Here is a 19,693-nt window from a genome sequence, read left to right as displayed (position 1 = left end):
ATTAAAAAAAAAGAGATTTATAAATTATATTACTGAAACAAAGAAAGAAAAACATCTTTGATGAAAATGATTTTAAATCTTAACTGGAACATTTTAAGTTACAAATAAGACAAGATACTGATGATGAACAGCAAATAGAATCGACTGGTGATTGATGAAAATCCAAATTAAAATGCGGTATTAAATAATACAAATACTAAATATAATATTGATATTACCTTTATCTGCAGAATTATAAAAAAGAATTAAGTCTTATTTTTATTTAGTTATACATGAAAAGGTACTGTTTCAACAAAGATATGAAATATAATTACAAAGAAATTGTATGTGTGGTCAGTGGTAGGTGTAGAATGAGGTAGGTGCAGAATGATTAATTTAACCCACCGGATGGTCTAGTGATGAACGCGACTTCACAAATCAGCTGATTTTGAAGTCGAGAGTTCCAGCGTTTGAATCCTAGTAAAGGCAGTTACTTTTATACGGATTTGAATACTAGATTGTGGATACCGGTGGTCTTTAGCGGTTGGGTTTCAATTAACCACACATCTCAGGATCGGTCTACCTGAGACTGTACAAGACTGCACTTCACTTAACACTCATACATATCATCCTCTGAAGTAATGCCTGACAGTGATTCCCAGAGGCTAAACAGGAAAAAGGAAGAATGATTAATATCAGGCGACAGGATGATTAAATGAAAAATTTTAATCTCGCATAATAAAAGAGAAGGAACTCGATTTTAATTTTACATGAATTGGGAAAATGATTAGGCACACAGGATTGGGGTTTTATCTGCAGTTTGTACATACAAAAGATTTAAAGGCAAAATATTTAACACAGGATCATTTACATATATATATATATATATATATATTAATTACGCAATAAAACACCTTTACAAAAGATTTCATATCAGATTACAATTGAGAGACCCAGAAATGAATACGGTTAACTGACATACAGGAAAAACTAGTAACATAAGGTACAAAAATAAATTTGAAATTATCTTTAATTAATAAATTTATTAAAATTAATTAAAATAAAAGATAATAGGTCTCCTGGGTTAAGTAGAAATATAATCTAACCTAACTTAACCTACACTCGCTTCACTTGCTAGTCAAGGTTAGCGAGCAAAACAAGTGTAGGCTAAGTTTGGTGGATCTTATAATAAATATATATGTATATTTATTTGGTTATTTCATAACCGAACATGGACATATATTTAAAGCGGTGGTCATATAACCCATGACAACCAAGATAATTTCTTAAGAGTTATAAAATCTTGGGAAATAAATGAATATATCTACAATAATGAAAAATATTAGTATAAGTGACAATCGGCTTTTATTTCTAGAATTTTCTAGAGAATCACAGGAGAAAGAAATTGAATGATGTAGATCTGACAATGTGTGGTTCATCAGTAAGATTTGGTTTAACAATTTTGTTTAAAAAAAGATTCTGATTTTTCTAGCGGGGAAACACAATTATTATAATCTGAAAAGAAAGATAAAATAACAAATTATGTGATATTAAAACTTCAACTGTGATTAATTTTATATAGCAATAATTCCAAATAATTCATTAACCAAATGAATCAAGACACCCACGTTCTCAAGGGCTACATTAGGCAACATTCCACTGGATCTGATGTTCATGATCAGTTACTAGCATTTCTAAACTTATTTACCTTTTTTTACTGTGTAAAATAAAATGTAAATAAAGTATACTAACTAAAAAAGAATGAGTGTACTTTAAATACGATATAGAACTGCACATTACTGTTGTTTTCCTAATTCAAAACGAATTAAAATACATTTTCCTCTTTTAATACAGTTTTTAAAAAAATATTTCCTATTTCAGGAATAATAAAAGTATTCAATCCATAAAACAGTAAAATTAAGATAGTTCCTGTAAGATATTCATTATATAAAGATATTTGTACTTATTTTCAGTAGGCCATTAATGGTAGCCAAAAGAAAAAACAGATCTGTTCAATATACATAAATTATATTTACTATTTATACAACTAATGTATCTTAGATGTAATATAAAAATTAGGCAATTTCTATAAAGTTATAGAAAACATGAAAGACATTTTATATTCCTTTCCTTTATAAAATTCATTTTAGTTCATACATAAAATTGATCAATTATTTTTATACAAAAATTTCTCCATATTGATGTATCACATCAGAAAAAAAAATCAAATCACCCTTTTTTTTGAATAGAACAAATTTTGTAAATTGGAAGTTTATTATTTAAATAGAATAGATTTTAAATTTAAAAACGAGATTTCATTTAAAAAAGTGGATCGTATAAATCTAGCAATGAGCTATTAAAAACCATGTTGAAATTTTAATTTAGTTTTCATCAAGCAATAAATGAAAAAATAAATATTTAACTTTAAACCGATATATTAAAAAAAAACTATGTTGTATACAATAAAATAAATCAAATGTTCCTCACTTTAAAATAATGTCCTAGACTGTTTTTCCTTTCTAGAAAATTCTTCAGTTATACAAACGACACGCATAAAGGTAAGCGATTTGACGAGACTTTGAGATGTCTCTTAATCGGCACGACGTTATAAGATTTACAAACAACTTTCTTACTTTTCTGTGTTTCTGATTGAGTGTTACAATTGTTTACTCGCACTAACAACCCCCTCGTGACTGAAATCCCCCTGTTTAAAATATAAATTTGAATTTTAAATATATACTTTAAAATAAAAATTAGAATCTAATTTCAATATGATTTTATTTATTTTTTACCTGCATTAAAATATTATTTAATAAAAACATTCGTTATCAGAATTGCTAATCTAGTTGAAAATTAACAAATTTGTTTTTTGAATAGTAATTTACAGAACTGAACTTTCGTTTTATACACCGATAATTATATTTTCAATTAGGAAAAGTAAGAAAGAAAATTTAATAAAGAGAATATTTTATGTTCTCTAAGACTGAAAACGGTATTATTTGATCAATTAAAATTGGTAAATATAAAATGTATTTGGTTATAAATTATTTTCTAGACATATATTTTTTTATTTGTATTTTAATTGAATACCTGAGAATATATTATTCATAAAATACATTTTATTAAAACATTTGTGTTGAAGAAATTCGAAAATTTCAAATTCGCTTAGTATGGTTTTAGCAGTCGGTTGTTGAAAGATAAGTTAAATCCGGGCGTAAATATTTATTTGATTTACTGATAACCTTTTTTTTATTGTAATGGTACAGTTTTTAATTTATTTAATAATACATGTACTCGTGTACTATAACTTTTAAAATAATATAAAACGAGATTGATTTATTTCTTCCTTACAAAGCTGAACATTTGCTACTGTAAAACAGTTAAAAAGATAAAATGCGTGTCTGTCTATTGAGTCACGTCTGTCTATCTCCCACTTATTCGTTTCTCATTTTACCCTCTCCACTCTTTCTATATGTTTTTTATTGTAAGCTATAGTGGTATGTATTTTATTTGTTATAGCACGTACTCATTTTTGTCCTTGAACATTAACTAAACGGCATTTTTTGTTTTAAATATTACCATCAAAACAACACAGATTTTATTCTATACTCTTGACAATAGGATAAGATGTTTTTTTCTGTACTTATAAAAGTAAAATTAACAACTATACTTCAGCTGCCTTTCTTTTTTGGTTTTTATCCCTCTCAGATACAATATACACACACACACACACACACACACACACACAGAGAGAGAGAGAGAGAGAGAGAGAGAGAGAGAGAGAGAGAGAGAATGCTACCGTATTTTTATAAAAAAATTGTTCGCCTGGAAACAAATTGTAGCGTGTATACGTATCCTTGCATATACTATTAATTTAATACGTGCATTTATTAATCTACACATATCAAAAAAGTATCTTGGAATTAATTTTTTTTTTTTAATTACAATTTAATGTTTTCGGTTATGTGTTTTTATACTAATTAGTACAATTATTAATTTTTGCTTTACCACTAACGATTGTATAATAATGGAAAAACGCATCCCGCATCTACTATTACAACCCTAATACGGAGAACTTGAAAGTAGCGGATTTACCAAGAATTTATAGAAATCGCTATTGCTACTGGTCAGATTTTCTAAGAGCATGTCGCTGAGAGAAGGAGGGAAACAATCTTTTCTGTACGATTTGGTGTCTCCTGAAAACGATTCTGCAACGTTTATATATATATACATTTAAAAGATTTTTTCACCCGCTCTACCGGACGCAAATTTTAACCGATTTTGAAGAAAATTGATGGGGGAGATGTAAACCTGTTGAAAATACATCCCTAATGAATTTCAAATGAATCGGTTATCAGAAACCGGAGTTAGAGGAAACAAAATTGGTTTTTGGATACGTTTTCAAAGATTTTCAAGGTTTTCTCGTAGTAATTTGAAAGGTAACTTGTTATATAGAAAGCCAGAATTAGATTTCTGTGAGCAATACGTAGCGCGAAATAATTTTGTACGATTCATATTCAAAATATATATTTGAACCAAAAACTGTTTGTTTAAAGAAAAACAAACCGACATACTTGGCGTTTATAGACCTAGAAAAAGCATTCGATAACGTAGACTGGAATAAAATGTTCAGCATTTAAAAAAAATTAGGGTTCAAATACAGAGATAGAAGAATTGCTAACATGTACAGGAACCAAACAGCAACAATAACAATTGAAGAACATAAGAAAGAAGCCCTAATAAGAAAGGGAGTCCGACAAGGATGTTCCTATCTCCGTTACTTTTTAATCTTTACATGGAACTAGCAGTTAATGATGTTAAAGAACAATTTAGATTCGGAGTAACAGTACAAGGTGAAAAGATAAAGATGCTACGATTTGCTGATGATATAGTAATTCTAGATAAAGTAAAAAGGATTTAGAAGAAACAATGAACAGCATAGATGAAGTCCTACGCAAGAACTATCGCATGAAATTAAACAAGAACAAAACAAAAGTAATGAAATGTATTAGAAATAACAAAGATGGACCACTGAATGTGAAAATAGGAGGAAAAAATATTATGGAGGTAGAAGAATTTTGTTATTTGGGAAGTAGAATTACTAAAGATAGACGAAGCAGGAGCGATATAAAATGCCGAATAGCACAAGCTAAACGAGCCTTCAGTAAGAAATATAATTTGTTTACATCAAAAATTAATTTAAATGTCAGGAAAAGATTTTTGAAAGTGTATGTTTGGAGTGTCGCTTTATATGGAAGTGAAACTTGGACGATCGGAGTATCTCAGAAGAAAAGATTAGAAGCTTTTGAAATGTTGTGCTATAGGAGAATGTTAAAAATCAGACGGGTGGATAAAGTGACAAATGAAGAGGTATTGCGGCAAATAGATGAAGAAAGAAGCATTTGGAAAAATATAGTTAAAAGAAAAGACAGACTTATAGGCCACATACTAAGGCATCCTGGAATAGTCGCTTTAATATTGGAAGGACAGGTAGAAGGGAAAAATTGTGTAGGCAGGCCACGTTTGGAATATGTAAAACAAGTTGTTAGGGATGTAGGATGTAGAGGGTATACTGAAATGAAACGACTAGCACTAGATAGGGAATCTTGGAGAGCTGCATCAAACCAGTCAAATGACTGAAGACAAAAAAAAAAACATCTAATCACCACTAGCCATGTACTAACGAATCAGGAGTTTCAGCTAGTGAACAGTACATTCCCGTGCTAAGCTAAGAGGATACAAACATACACACATCACACATACAAATGCCGTTTAGTAGGATAGAATTACCTGCGGCAATGGAGCTTTTAAGCGGTCCTCTGTGGCGCGAGTGGTAGCGTCTCGACCTTTCATCTGGAGGACCCGGGTTCGAATCCCGGTCAGACATGGTATTTTCCACACGCTATACATAAATTGTCATTCATCTCATTCTCTGAAACAATACCTAAAGGTGGTCCCGAAGAATAAAAAAAAATGTAGCTTTTTTATCGCTTTAGGTATTCCAGAGAATGGAACTTCGTGTATATATTTGTAAAAGTATTTTTGGAATAAATTTGAATTTGAAATTGAATATACAAATTATACATGTTATTTTCCAACACTGGAGGAACTTGACTCACCGCCTTCAGGGTACACTGATAGTGACTGGACCTTTCAATTTATAAAATTCTGAAAATTTGATTAGATTGTTTATAAATGCGGTGAATTTGATTAATAGCTTCCAGTGTGGGAGAATAACGTATTTAATTTGTAAATTTAATGTTAATTAGACGAGATTAGCAAACAGAGTATAGTAGCATAGTAGGTTACATATGTCGAAAATGTAACTTCCTTTTTTACGACCATTTCTTGTAATCTATTTACCGTAAACATTGGTATTGAGTGATTTTTTTTTTTAATTTTTAGTTATCGTTTTGACCCTCTACCCCAGAACTTATCTGTGTTGTCACATATTCTGGGGAAGGTCTGAATAAGTAAATATTTTGATATTTCACCGCTGTATTTGGTGTGTGCCGATATATACCGGAGAAAATCCATGTTTGTCAGATATCGAGCTTTCACGGTAACATAAATTAATTGTAAACTAAAATTTTGTTTCATATAAATTTAGTTAAGAATAAGGTTAGATTTGCTTAAAGTTGAGTCGAACAGAAATCTTGAAGTGTGAATTAATCAAATAAATTACGGAAAATTTCAATCGACTTACTCGTAAACCTAACATTAACCTTGTTCTAAACCTAACTATACTCGATTAAATTTCATTTAAACCAAGCGTTTTACTCCGCAAATAATGTATATTGTACATTTACCACATCGTAACCCACATCGTAAACTAAACCTAAATTAATTTAACCTTAAGTGAATTTAATTTCATTGAAACCAATTTATTCAGTCCCAAAATAAAGTTTATTTACGCTTGTAATATTTCGAAATTTCGGTAAGGATGCTGCGTAACTTGCAAGGGACGTAACGTAACTCGATGGAAGGCGTTTCCCACGAATAATTTTAATAGTAACGAATAACTTTCTTTTACATAAGTTATATTTCAAATTTCATCAAAATCAGAGGCGAGACCGTAACTTATATAATTGCCAAATTTATTATTAAATGTGGACATAAAATATACAGGAACCAGAGACAGTTAAATTTAAATTTTGCATCTTTTTCATAAATAGAGCAATTTTCCTATAAATAATTTTATAAGCGCACCTTTTTAATTAGAATAGTTGATTTATTATACGTCACACAATGTCTAACAGTACAAACGCAAAGAAGAGTTACTAAATTACCTTTAACTTTCCCGTCTAGATAGCGCTACAGCTCTAGAAAGTATTGAAATCGGTCCGATTTCGGCATATGCGGTTTTCACCGGATCTTGACGTTTTGACGCCTAAGGAACCCAAAAAACCGAATGGAAATTGTCCTGTTGTTAATGTTCGTATAAACATGTGTTCGGTGTTGGCATATAAATCACCTTATATCTCCAGAACTACTGGACCTATTTAGACCAAAGTTGGTCTGATTACTTCTTATGAGGCACATGCCATTAAATTTTCAACTTAAAAGTTCAAAGGGATGAGGCTGTGAAGCAAGGTCAACCTCAGTCTCGATATTTCGCCTAATTAAGGACATATTTTACTTAGGCGCATTTGTTAACGATTAAAAAATAATAATATTTGCAAAAAAACTTTTTTAAAATCGCATGCCCACCACAAAAATTGCTCTAATATACTGACTGCTATGTTGTGACGTCACAGGTGGGTGGTAGAATTAAATAAATGAATAATATTTAAAGTGTAAAAAGTAACTCGGTCTAACGGGGAAATTTTTTCTATGTAAATTGTGAAATTACATTAGTTATATTATATATCATTTGGTAATTCTGAGCAATTATTCCCCCAACCTCAATTTTTCCCAGATTGCAATACGTTATATTGGAGGTCAACACGAAGACGAAAGAAGAGACACGATTTGCCCGAAAGTTCATAGATAACGTGAATGAGCAGTTGAAGATAACAAAAAGGGCAATATTCGTGTTCGGTTATGAGATAAACAAATAAATATATATATATAATAAATAAATTTAAAAGTATAACCAACCTTAACCTTCGCTCGCTAGTCAAAGTTAGCGAGCGAAGCGAGCGTAGGTTAAGTTTGGTTAAATTATATTCATAGTTATATTGGTAATGTTCAGGAAAACTTTTTCATTTTTATTTTATTATTTAATTATGGTAAATCATTTATTTACGTACGTCTACGTTATATAGAAAAACCGAAATTTTAAACAATGAAGTTTTTTTTAAGTCTGTTTAGAACCTCCAAAGTGAGATAAGAAAAAAATAATTTTTATGTTTTATAATTCACATCCGGTAGACTGAAAAATATATCATAACTAGTGTGTTAAGATAGGCTTGATTTATGACAAAAAAAGTCAAAATCCATTCTTTTAACAATCAGTTAGAAGAATAAATGAAATACATACACATACATAGATGTGCGCACGCAAACTCGCACAAAAATGCAAACAATCAAACAAAAATCAATAATAATTTGATGATTATGAAGAATTAATATAAAAGCAATAAAGGATTAGGACACACACACACACACACACACACTACAAGCAGGGTTGAAACAGGTTATTCAATACTATTTTTTAAAATATAATACAAATGGTAATACACTACATTCTATATTAAGTATATGTACATCATTGAGTCTATATTAAAAAGCACATACCATGATGTTAAAATAAAGACGTTAATTTTGTTTAAATAAAACAACACACATTAATGAAACGTAAATTAATGTTACTGTTGTTTACAGTTTATATTATCAATTACGTAACACGTACGCGCACCCTTACATATACATTAAACATCTATTTAAAACAACTAAAATAATAAAATAAATGTTAAAATAACCGGTTAAAATTTAATTTTATACATAAATATTTTTATTTATTATCAAAAGTTAAGAAACTAAATAAGGGTTTATTTAAAAAACCGTGGCAGTGTGGTAGCGTCTCGGCGTTTCATCTGGAGGTCCCGGATTCGAATACCGGTGAGGTGTAACATTTTGCTTATGCTAAAAATTTCCATTTTTACATTCCTTTGTAAACTTATACGGTGAATCATTCATCAGTTGTAGAAAAAAGAACTGATTCAATTGAATCTCATTGAATTTCAATTAAAATTTTATCTTCCCGGTAATGTATTATCTATTACATATACAATTATTTATTATATATACAGAATGTATCACGAATTTTTTCCGGGACTTTCACAACCTATTCTACTCGCGAAGATAATGGAAAAAATTCATAATAAAAATTTGTCCTAAAATGCTTCGTTTGCGAGTTACGTCGGATTTCAGCTATCCCGGTGAAATAATGTCACTGAAATTTTTAAAACGTTAATTAAGGGACAAAATTAGTGAATCGTTTTGTTTTTGACCGGAAAAATCGAATAAAATATATCCCAGAACCGTATCTGCAGTAGTAGTAGAAATCTAGTGTGAAATTCAATAAATCGGGGTAAAACCCCTGTTTTTAATGTTAGATGTACAATAACTTTGTTAAATAACTTTTAAACAAAACTTGTAGAGGATTTAATTCTAAACAAAATGGTATAGAGCAAGTTGAATCAAACAAAGAAAACTTTTTCACGTCTCTTTCATTAGCCGTAAATCCCAAACGAAGTATTTTAGGACGAATGTTTAAATGAAATTTAAACGAGTAGATTATTTTCACGAGTAGAAAAGGTTATGAAAGGGCCCGGGAGAACTTTGTGATACAATCTGTGTAAATATATAGTAATTTTTATGAGGCTGTTATTCTTTCACGCAAAATCTACTCGTCCGATCGAGGTGAAATTTTGTACTAAAATAGGTTTTATAACCGAAAAGAATTTACGACTATTACCGTAACGAAATATTCCACTGTTTCATGACGGTAGTCGTTTAAATTGCTTGCGGTAACCACCGGATTATGTTCCTTTCCTATATTTAAATTTAACACGGCCAAACCGTTGATCGATCGAATTCTGACAGCATTTACAGTTTTTGAAATTAAATTTTCTACAAAAAAAGGTCTCTCTCTATCTTTTGCGATACTATTTGGATTATCGGTAAATATACCTTAAAGGAGCGATGGTGTTCGTGTTCGATGTACATTCCTTTAGACTTGCCCTTTCGCATCCCGGTCAGGCATGGCATTTTCACACACGCTACAAATCATTCATCTCATCCTCTGAAGAATGCCTAACGGTGGATCCGGAGGTCTTTACATTCAAACACCTTCAGTTTTCAAATAAAGTCGGTTGCTTTATGCTCATGTAGAAACAACGTATATATGCATATTCCAGAGAGAAGAGCTGTAATTCTGTATGCAATTTCAGCGTTTAGATTATGATGTTTCAACATAATGTATCGAAAACTTTTTCGCAAAGAAAAAGAAAGAAAATTGGTCATTTTCTTGTGGTGTTTGTCGGATAACGCTATGAATCGTGCAAAGTACATTTTTACCCGTACGAAAGAGCGTAAAAATAACGCTCAATTACAGTTATTTTTTTTAATAGCTTTCTTATGTTCGAAATCCTATTTAGATGACATTTAGTAACTGAAATCTGACAAACTTCCCGTTATCCAATCAAGATGAAATTTTGCACACACGTTTGGCATGAATGATAATATAATATACCATATTTAATATCGTTCTAAAACAAACATGTCGGACGTTTGTAAAAACATATTTATTTGTTTACTTACGGGTAACAAATCATATGTTTCGGTAACTAAGGGTGTGTTGCGGCAGCGAAACGATTTTGTTACGATTACAAAATGGATTTGTTACTATCAACTGTCGTTACTGATTTTTTACTGTAAGTTATCTGATTTTGTTACGACGACAAACCGATTTGTTGTAAGTAAATGAATTCTGTTACTATAACAAAATCATTTTTCTTCGTGTAGTGTAGATTCTCATGGGAACAAAAAGATGAAACTAGAGTACAAAACAAAAAAAAACTGCAACACACCGTAAAATACGGTTGGAGAAATAGCATGAAAAGCGAGCGAATGAAAGCGAAAAGGTAAAACGGGCGAGATTTGACGAGTTGATTTTTAGCGGGCGAAAGTTGAGTTTTTATTTTATTTTTTTACGCGCCCGCTACTAGAGTAAGAAAGAATGAGAAAAAAATGATAAACCGATGTGAATGAATCGATAGCATTTGAACGAACAAGCGAAGGCGGGAGACCAAAAAGTAAAAATAAATAAATAAAAAAATGGTATTCTTTTAAAGAAATTTCTCTAAATAGTAGGAAATAATTTTTCAGTAACTGTAATATAATCAAAGTAATTTTCAATATTTGTAAAAAGAAATCCATTGTGGCTCATAAAATTTTACTGAAGAATTGGAATAGGTGTTCTGCGAGGATTAATAAAGGTAAAAAATGCGAACGAACGTAAATTAAAATTATAAAACTAAGTAATATTTTATGAGCGCAAATTTTTACAAATGTACAAATATTTTCTAGTTTTTGGAGCAATTACGTTTTAAAAGAAACCCATTTTACAATTAAAACATTTTTTTTTACGTAAATATATAAAAAATAAGATATAAACCCTTTTGGGGCATAACTATCTATATTCCTGCAGAAGTAATTTTTAAAATGTTATTAATATCTTTTTATGACAAATTTTACATACATGCGCGCGCGCGCACACACACACATGTTAGGATTCAGGATGTAGCATATGTAAGCATTATTAGTGGTATATATTCCTTTTTTTTTCCTGTTTAGCCTCCGGTAACTACCGTTTAGATAATTGTTCAGAGGATGAATGAGGATGATATGTATGAGTGTAAATGAAGTGTAGTCTTGTACAGTCTCAGTTCAACCACTCCTGAGATGTGCGGTTAATTGAAACCCGACCCCCAAAGAACACCGGTATCCACGATCTAGTATTCAAATTCGTGTAAAAATAACTGGCTTTACAAGGACTTGAACGCTGGAACTCTCGACTTCCAAATCAGCTTATTTAGGAAGACGCGTTCACCACTAGACCAACCCGGTGGGCTGGTATGTATTCCTGGTTGAAGTCTTTGTTACGTGTTATTTTATTCAGTTTTAATTAAAAAATCACTGTTAGCATTTACACTTAATATTGGCTAATATAATATAATTCTGGAAGAATATTTATATTGAAATAATTATTTTATACATATAATAAAATGTTTGTTTTTTAAAAGAATATTTATCCTTAAGAAATAACTGTGTGTGTGTGTGTGTGTGCGTGCGTGTGTCTCTATCTCACTGCGCGCGCGGGTGTGTTACATAATAATTAGATGTACAGTTAAACCTGAAAAATATTCGACATAATATTGATATTGATATTTTTATTTGATGATGTATTTTAACAGTTTGTTAGTTATAAAGTTTAAGTTTGTGCAAATATCTTTTTAATAGCATTTTCCATTATCCATCATAATCACTTTCTCCGTTACTTTTACTATAGTTTTATCGGTGCTTACTTGATGAGTATTTAAAATCATAATCCGTACATAGTTATTCCTAAAACAATATTACCCTAAAATATGTAATTGGTTTTTAACTGCAAGATAAAAATTATTAAAAAAACCAGACTACTCCTGATTGTACACATCTACCTAGAATAAACAACAAAAAATAGTCGAGCGAGTTTTTGTTTATTTTATCGGCATTTTTTTCAGATACATTAGTATAGTCAGCGATATGAAATTTAATATTACTTTTATGCGTTATCTTGTACTCGGGAGTTACCACCTCATACAGCCTACACAGGCACCCGACTACATCAAATATAGAAATAATATTAAATTTCACATCGCTAACTTACTATATCATGAAAAAAAGCTTGTAAGAAAAGAAAGAAAAACAAATATTTTTAAAAAAATTTTAATTATGTATAAAGGATTTCTTCATTTGCGCGCGGGGATGTGCGTGCGTGCGAACTCTTGAATTACTGATAAAGACATATACACATATAGTTTTATCCAGCTGTAACATTAGATTTTATTAAATAATAGAAAGCTTCATCAACAACCCCTTGTAAATAAATTTGTACCTTCAAAACTAGATTGAACTAACATACAATCTAGTTTTGAAGGTACAAATTTATTTACTGTAATACATAATTTGTGCTAGATTTTAAAAAATTCAGATTATAATAAAAGCGAAGTGTTTAAAAAAAAATTAAATATAAATAAAATAAATGTAATAATTAAATTTTTTATAATAATAAATGCTTTAATAGAAAAACAATACTTCGATTGTCAATGATAAAAAATAAAACAATAATTTATAAAATTGTATCGTTCATACGCTGTTAGAGGTAATTATTTTTTTGTTTAATTTTATTGGGATAACGCATAAGTAAAAACAACTTGTCACTCTGACGACTGCGAAGACGGTGCGGGGAGAGGGGGGAGTTGAAACAAATGCAGCAGGTGGCTAACTTCACTCTGATTGGCTACCCTCGGACAGTACTGGTCACGCGATGGTACAACAATTCAAATACAACCGTAAATGTGCGTACGTGTGTGTGCATTGCGGTCGAATAACAAAGTTAATATCCCTAATATATTTCTTATATAGACGTTCGATATAATTAAATTAAATCAAGATTTGTCGATCATTTTATATCTCTATTATTACATTTTATTTAAAATAATAATTAATCTCCCTTAATTTTAATAATTTTTTTAAAAATATTACGATTAAATTTATCAGTTTTGTAAAGTAATTTACAAAAAAAAAAAAAGATTCTAATATTACATAATAACAGATAAAAATTTTCCTATTCCTAACACATATTAATACCTAATACATTTTTATATTTATTTATTTGTATGGGCAATAGACCCACATTCAGTTCGTCACTTACTTTTATTTCAAATTTTAATAAAGCGTATAAAAAAGCCAATTCTGACCGAAATTTGAACATAGAACTTTCTGTCTACCTGTACTACCTACAATTCTGGTGTCTTTTGCCAATGTTTTACATTACTATTATTTTTGTTTTTACTTTTTATTCTCGTAAATAGAAGTTTAAAATTATAATTTATCACCGATAAATTTCAAGCATTTTAAAATACGAAATTTAATATTCCAGAAACGAATAAAAGTGAAATACAAAATACCGTAAGAATTTGGTACGAAATTATATACTTATTTAGAGAATACGATTATCAAAATAAGAGTCGCTCTTGGAAAGTAATAAAACATCACAATCACTATCATCACCCCGTCTCTTAAACCTCACTCTGTCCCAGACAGCGCGAAAATTCTCTAACATTCTCTCTCTCTCTCTCTCATTCTCTCTGTGGGTGCATGTGAGCGCGTTTTTACACATTAACCGTACTTTGCTTAACCCACGAGTACGGTACGTTTAGATTGTGCAAAAATTCTTTTTTCTATTTTATTTGGTTAATTATTTATCGGCCGATTAACCTAAAATTTATAAACAAGCGTGTAACTTTTGTTTATTTTTGGGGGATACTATGTAGCCGGTGTTAAATAGAAAATGCAGTACGTGATAAGAAAACAAAAATAATAACACTTATTTTAAGCTATATTAAAATAATATTAATATAAAGAAACTTACCTCGATTAATAATGAAGGTCATTAAACACCAAAACAAAATAAACAACGTATAAGAAATAGTTAAACAAGAATGACCGCAGACACGAGGATCCAAATTGAACTGCATATCACAAGCCATCTGTAATGTCGCTAGATTCCATAAGCTTTCGTTCTCTGCCACGCACGTTATTTCTCTGTCGCTTCAAACAACGTCCGAACAAATCTGCAAAATAAATTATGAAAATTGGCGCCCCAACTAAAATGTATTACCTACACTGTACTGTTTCTCCTCTCATAATAACAACCGACAGTATAGCATTAATGTTTTACAGATTTGAAAACTTTTAATTTTACAAAATAATAACTGTAATAAATAACTGTAATAATAATAATACTAAAATAAAAACCAAATTTTCGCTTAAACCTATGTATACAAAGTTAACAAAGGAACGTAACCAACGTTAAACTGTAATGTTAAGGTTTTCAGTTATTTCCTTTTATTCGAACCCGGGACCTCCGGATAAAAGGCCCCGCAATTAGTCGAAAAATGTTTGAGATATGGATGTCCGAATAATCGACGTTTTAACAAACATTAATCTCAGATTATATTTAATTTGAATCACAATTTTGTAACAAGAAAATCTCTGATAATTCGAGTACTTAAACAAGCAATAGTTTATGTAAATTTTACGGATAAATAAAATATGTAAGTCCGGTTAACCAAGAGTCGGATGTATAAAATCAGTGATTATTTTACTAATTGTATTATAACAACATAAAAAAAATTGAAATAAACAAAAAAGTTATCAAGTATGATTTTTAAGTTTTTAACACTAATACATAAACGATAAATATCAAAGTTCATTGACCTTGTTGTCAAACAAAGAATTTAACACGATTTATTTTATTTATTTTTATTTTTTTTTTTTTTTAATATATAAATATAAATAATAGTAAAATAATAATATGATTTATTATTAAATTTAAAAAAAAATAAATAATAAAAATTTTACGAAAAATATTAAAAATTATTTTTTTCATTCATCTTCCTTACTGGTTAGCTTGGAAGATATTCTATGTAAAAGTGTTGAATAACTCAAACGCAGTGATTTACCTGATGCCGATCTTGGCGGCCAAAGGGCCAGGGGGGAAGGAAAAGACAGGTAAATTGGCAACATAGCAACACCTGTTGTAGTCACAATGTTAGAGCTGTGTTAATATAATACCACTCCGTATTAAGAATAGTATTAGAAGAGAAGAGAAGTAAGAGAGAGTGAGAGAGAGACCCTCTGTCTCGCTTCCTCTCCATCACTGATCCCCCTACCAACCCCTCTCTCAATTTCTCTCCATCGCCCTCGCACCCTCTCCCACCAAATCTCTCTCACACTACCCGCTCTGTCTCTCACTCGACCACTCTCTCTCCCAGTCACTCTCTCACTCTCCCCCTCCGTCAATCTCTCTCGCTGTATGCGGTGGGCTACTTAAACATGTTTGTATTTTTTCAATTTTCTCACTCAAAGTGCATTTTTACAAAAACTTTGTAATAAAAAAAATTGACCGTTAAGGTTTTTGCCGACGAGAAGAAAAGTTACAACGTCGTTTGTAGTAATAAAAAATTACGCGTATAGAATTTTATTTCGAAAATACGAGTACACCGTTAAATTATGTTACTTCAATTGTTTTTAAATTTCAGCGCTCCTTTGATCAGCTAAACAAACATAGTTTTTTTGTAATTTATTTATTTCGCGTCGTTTATTATTGTACGTAATGAATTAGATGAATTGTAACCTATAAGGAATGCCGAAATCAAACCCAGGATTTTCGGTATATCAGTCGGTTAATTTACCAACCGATCGATCTGAGGGTCATTAAAACTTTCTTACAAATAGTTTTCCTCTAAAAGAATGATCGACTATACATTTTCAACAATTTTGTGATTTTTTTTTTTTAATTTAGCTTAAAAAATATAAATTAAACACGGGAAATGTTAAATATAAAAATCTGTAATGAACTATTTGTTGTATATATCTCGTTGTACTGTTTACGAATAATTTCTGCTTTAAATATTATGTACGCATAATTATTAAGATGATACACGATTATACCGGGAGTCGAACTCATATTATAAAATATTGGTTGCCTTCTACAAACTCACTACCTATGTTTTTTTTCCTTTCTTACTTATATTATTAAATATATATAAGTTAAATAAAAACTACGCCGATAAATTTCTAAAAATATTTTTACAAATTTATTAAAACCATTATTTGTTACTTTCTTTCCTATCAAAAAATATTTTTTTTCAAATTTTTGTGTTATTCCCGAGACATTCATTTATGAATATTTAACGACATTAATTGAGATCGGTGAATAAACGGTAAGCTATTTAGGTGTCGAACCCAGGACTCCAGTAAATATATTCTTAAATATATTATTATATATTATTCTTATATATTATTTATTATATATTTATTTATATTTATTATATATTATTCTTAAATATATTCTCCGGTATATTCTTTATAACAATACAGATGCGAATTATTTTCTTAGCTTCATTCTCGTTACCCGACTTAAAACATAATATATTTAACACGAAATACATCTAATATATCACTCACGAAATACTCTTACAAAGATATAACTTGTTTATTTTTTCGATACTGTTTAGCCGCTATTAAGAGATAAATAAACAAATTTATTATTATTAAATTTATTTTGTAAAAATAGACGAGAGTAAATTGGGTTCTAACATTTTTAATCTAATAAATAATTTGAATAACACATACACAGAATAAAACAACTGCCAATAATATTAAAAAAATAAATACAACTCACCTTAATCAGTAATAAGAAATATCTCAGTAAAAAGATGTAAATTGGATGACGTCAATGTTAACTGGAAGCATTACGTATTCAGTCGGCTATCTACCGATAATTCCCGCCAATAACTAACCACAAAACAAAGCAACTCGGTGAATTTCTTTAGTTAGACTCATCTTCCCCCCACTACGGAATCGACGTCATCGAAAACATCCGCTAGTTTAACAACAAAAATATAATGAAAAAAATATTATATCTAAAATTTGGTCTAACATTAGACCATCCATTACATGTCGTCTAATATTAAATTGTTTTTAAAATTGACTATCGGTCTTGCCCAACTTATAATTAGATAAAATATTAAAGAGAATAAATTTTCGCTTAAAACTATAAATGGACATATTACAACAACAGCCAACCGTACACAAAGGGGTTATAACGAGATTTTTACTTATTATTTAAATACGTATAATCAGTTTATATACGTAATCAAGCTCAATATATATAGTACATCCGGGCGATGATAACGTTCAACCGTTTTTCGCCCTCAAAAAAAAAAAAATATATATATATATACTACATGTAAATACGGACCCCCACGCGCGCGCACGTACAATTTTGTTATTAAGTGTTACTATATTTTTTTAAATATCAATCAGGAATTAAAAAAAATTGTATTATTAATCTTTTCTTTTTTAGATGTAACATGACCTACATGCTATTAGAGAAAAGGTAGCGCTAGCTACCTTACCTGCTAGACTAAAAGTTCCAGATTCGATCGATATCTGGAACTGCAGTTTTTTTTGAGAAGATGAACAAAAGATTTGCTTCTTTTTGAGAAGACGAACAGTCATCTTCTCAAAAAGAAAAATAACAGAACCGCATCTTTTAAATTATAGAAACCACGAACAGTACGCAAGGAGGTAATGAATGATTAGTATTATCTCTAAATTTCACGGTTCGGCCCGTCTACAATATCCAAATCGAATGGGTGTGTAAGAGCGTACATACACCCGTAGATCTATTTATTAGTTCACTTTATTATACGTATAAAGCCTAATTTTATTTTATTTAGATCTTTTAAAATATATTTCGTCGTTTTTAACTAATACCTGACTCTCAATGAACGAAACAGTTTAATCCAAAAATTATATTGAAAGTTCTTTGAGTGACATGGAATTAAATTTTATCGGATGTCGGATTTTTGTAATCTATTTTGTCACCTCCGTAATAGAACAACCGAATGATATACTGAGGGTTTTGGGTTCGATTCTTGGCTTGGACTTAAGCTCACATGTTTAATGCCTATCTGGGTATTGCCAGTTAAAAGAACGTTACTCGTAGTCTGAAGATCTAAGGTTTTTTCTCAGCTTGGAGAGGGTTTACAGCAGCGTAATATGCTTATAATTAAAAAAAAAAATTATTCATAACGTTAAGACACTGTAGTTGATTGTTAGTTGCCGCACAGAATTACTTGCGTAATGCTTCTGTCTCAGATCGCTTATATTCATATAAATATTAGATACGGAATCGATTTATTCTTCCTACAGTTCAGCTCTATCGCGTAAGGGATTTATTTATTAATGCGCGTCAGACTGTTAACCTTGAACCTTTGTAGTCGGCTGGAGTGAGTAATATTAGTGTGTGTGTGTGTGTGTGTGTGTGTGTGTGTGTGTGTGTGTGTGTGTGTGTGTGTGTGTGTGTGTGTGTGTGTGTGTGTGTGTGTGTGTGTGTGTGTGTGTGTGTGTGTGTGTGTGTGTGCGTGCGTGCGTGTATGTGTGTGTTTTAAACGATGGCAGATTGTCATATGTACGTAATCTTTTTACTACAGAATAAATTAAATATAGATAGGTTTTATTCGTTGAAAAATTTAACGTTTTGTTTTTGAAATAACAAACCTTGAAGAAGTTTCAGAACCGTCTAATTTAGCTCCCGATTCATCGAGGATATTTACTAATGATATGAAACTTTATATATTTTTAAATACGGTTATAGAGTTCCTAGACTGTAAAATCATTAAACGTTACTTAATTCCGATCACAGATGGCAGTTAACAGGTTGGAAAGCAACATAGTTAAATAAACCCGATTACTTTTTTATAGTCAAAATTTCTTTTTCTCAGAAAACCATTGAAATTCAGTTAAGATAATGCGATTCTAATTGAAAATAAGAATTAAAGCAAACCAAATCGAATGTCTGTTAGAAATCAATCCTTTTGTTTTTTTTTTGTGAAAAAACTATTAATTACATTTTAAAAATACATTTTTA

At 30.2% G+C, this 19,693-nt stretch overlaps 1 protein-coding gene across 1 annotated transcript in view; it reads left to right on the top strand.

Annotated features, from left to right (window-relative positions):
- LOC142327961 (uncharacterized) overlaps positions 1–19,693 on the top strand; it is a 95,463-nt gene that overhangs the window by 38,862 nt on the left and 36,908 nt on the right. The window lies entirely within an intron of this gene.

The sequence above is a fragment of the Lycorma delicatula genome, chromosome 7 (assembly GCF_047948215.1).
Source record: "Lycorma delicatula isolate Av1 chromosome 7, ASM4794821v1, whole genome shotgun sequence".
Lineage (NCBI taxonomy): Eukaryota > Metazoa > Arthropoda > Insecta > Hemiptera > Fulgoridae > Lycorma > Lycorma delicatula.
This window is presented reverse-complemented; position numbering and strand designations above follow the sequence as displayed.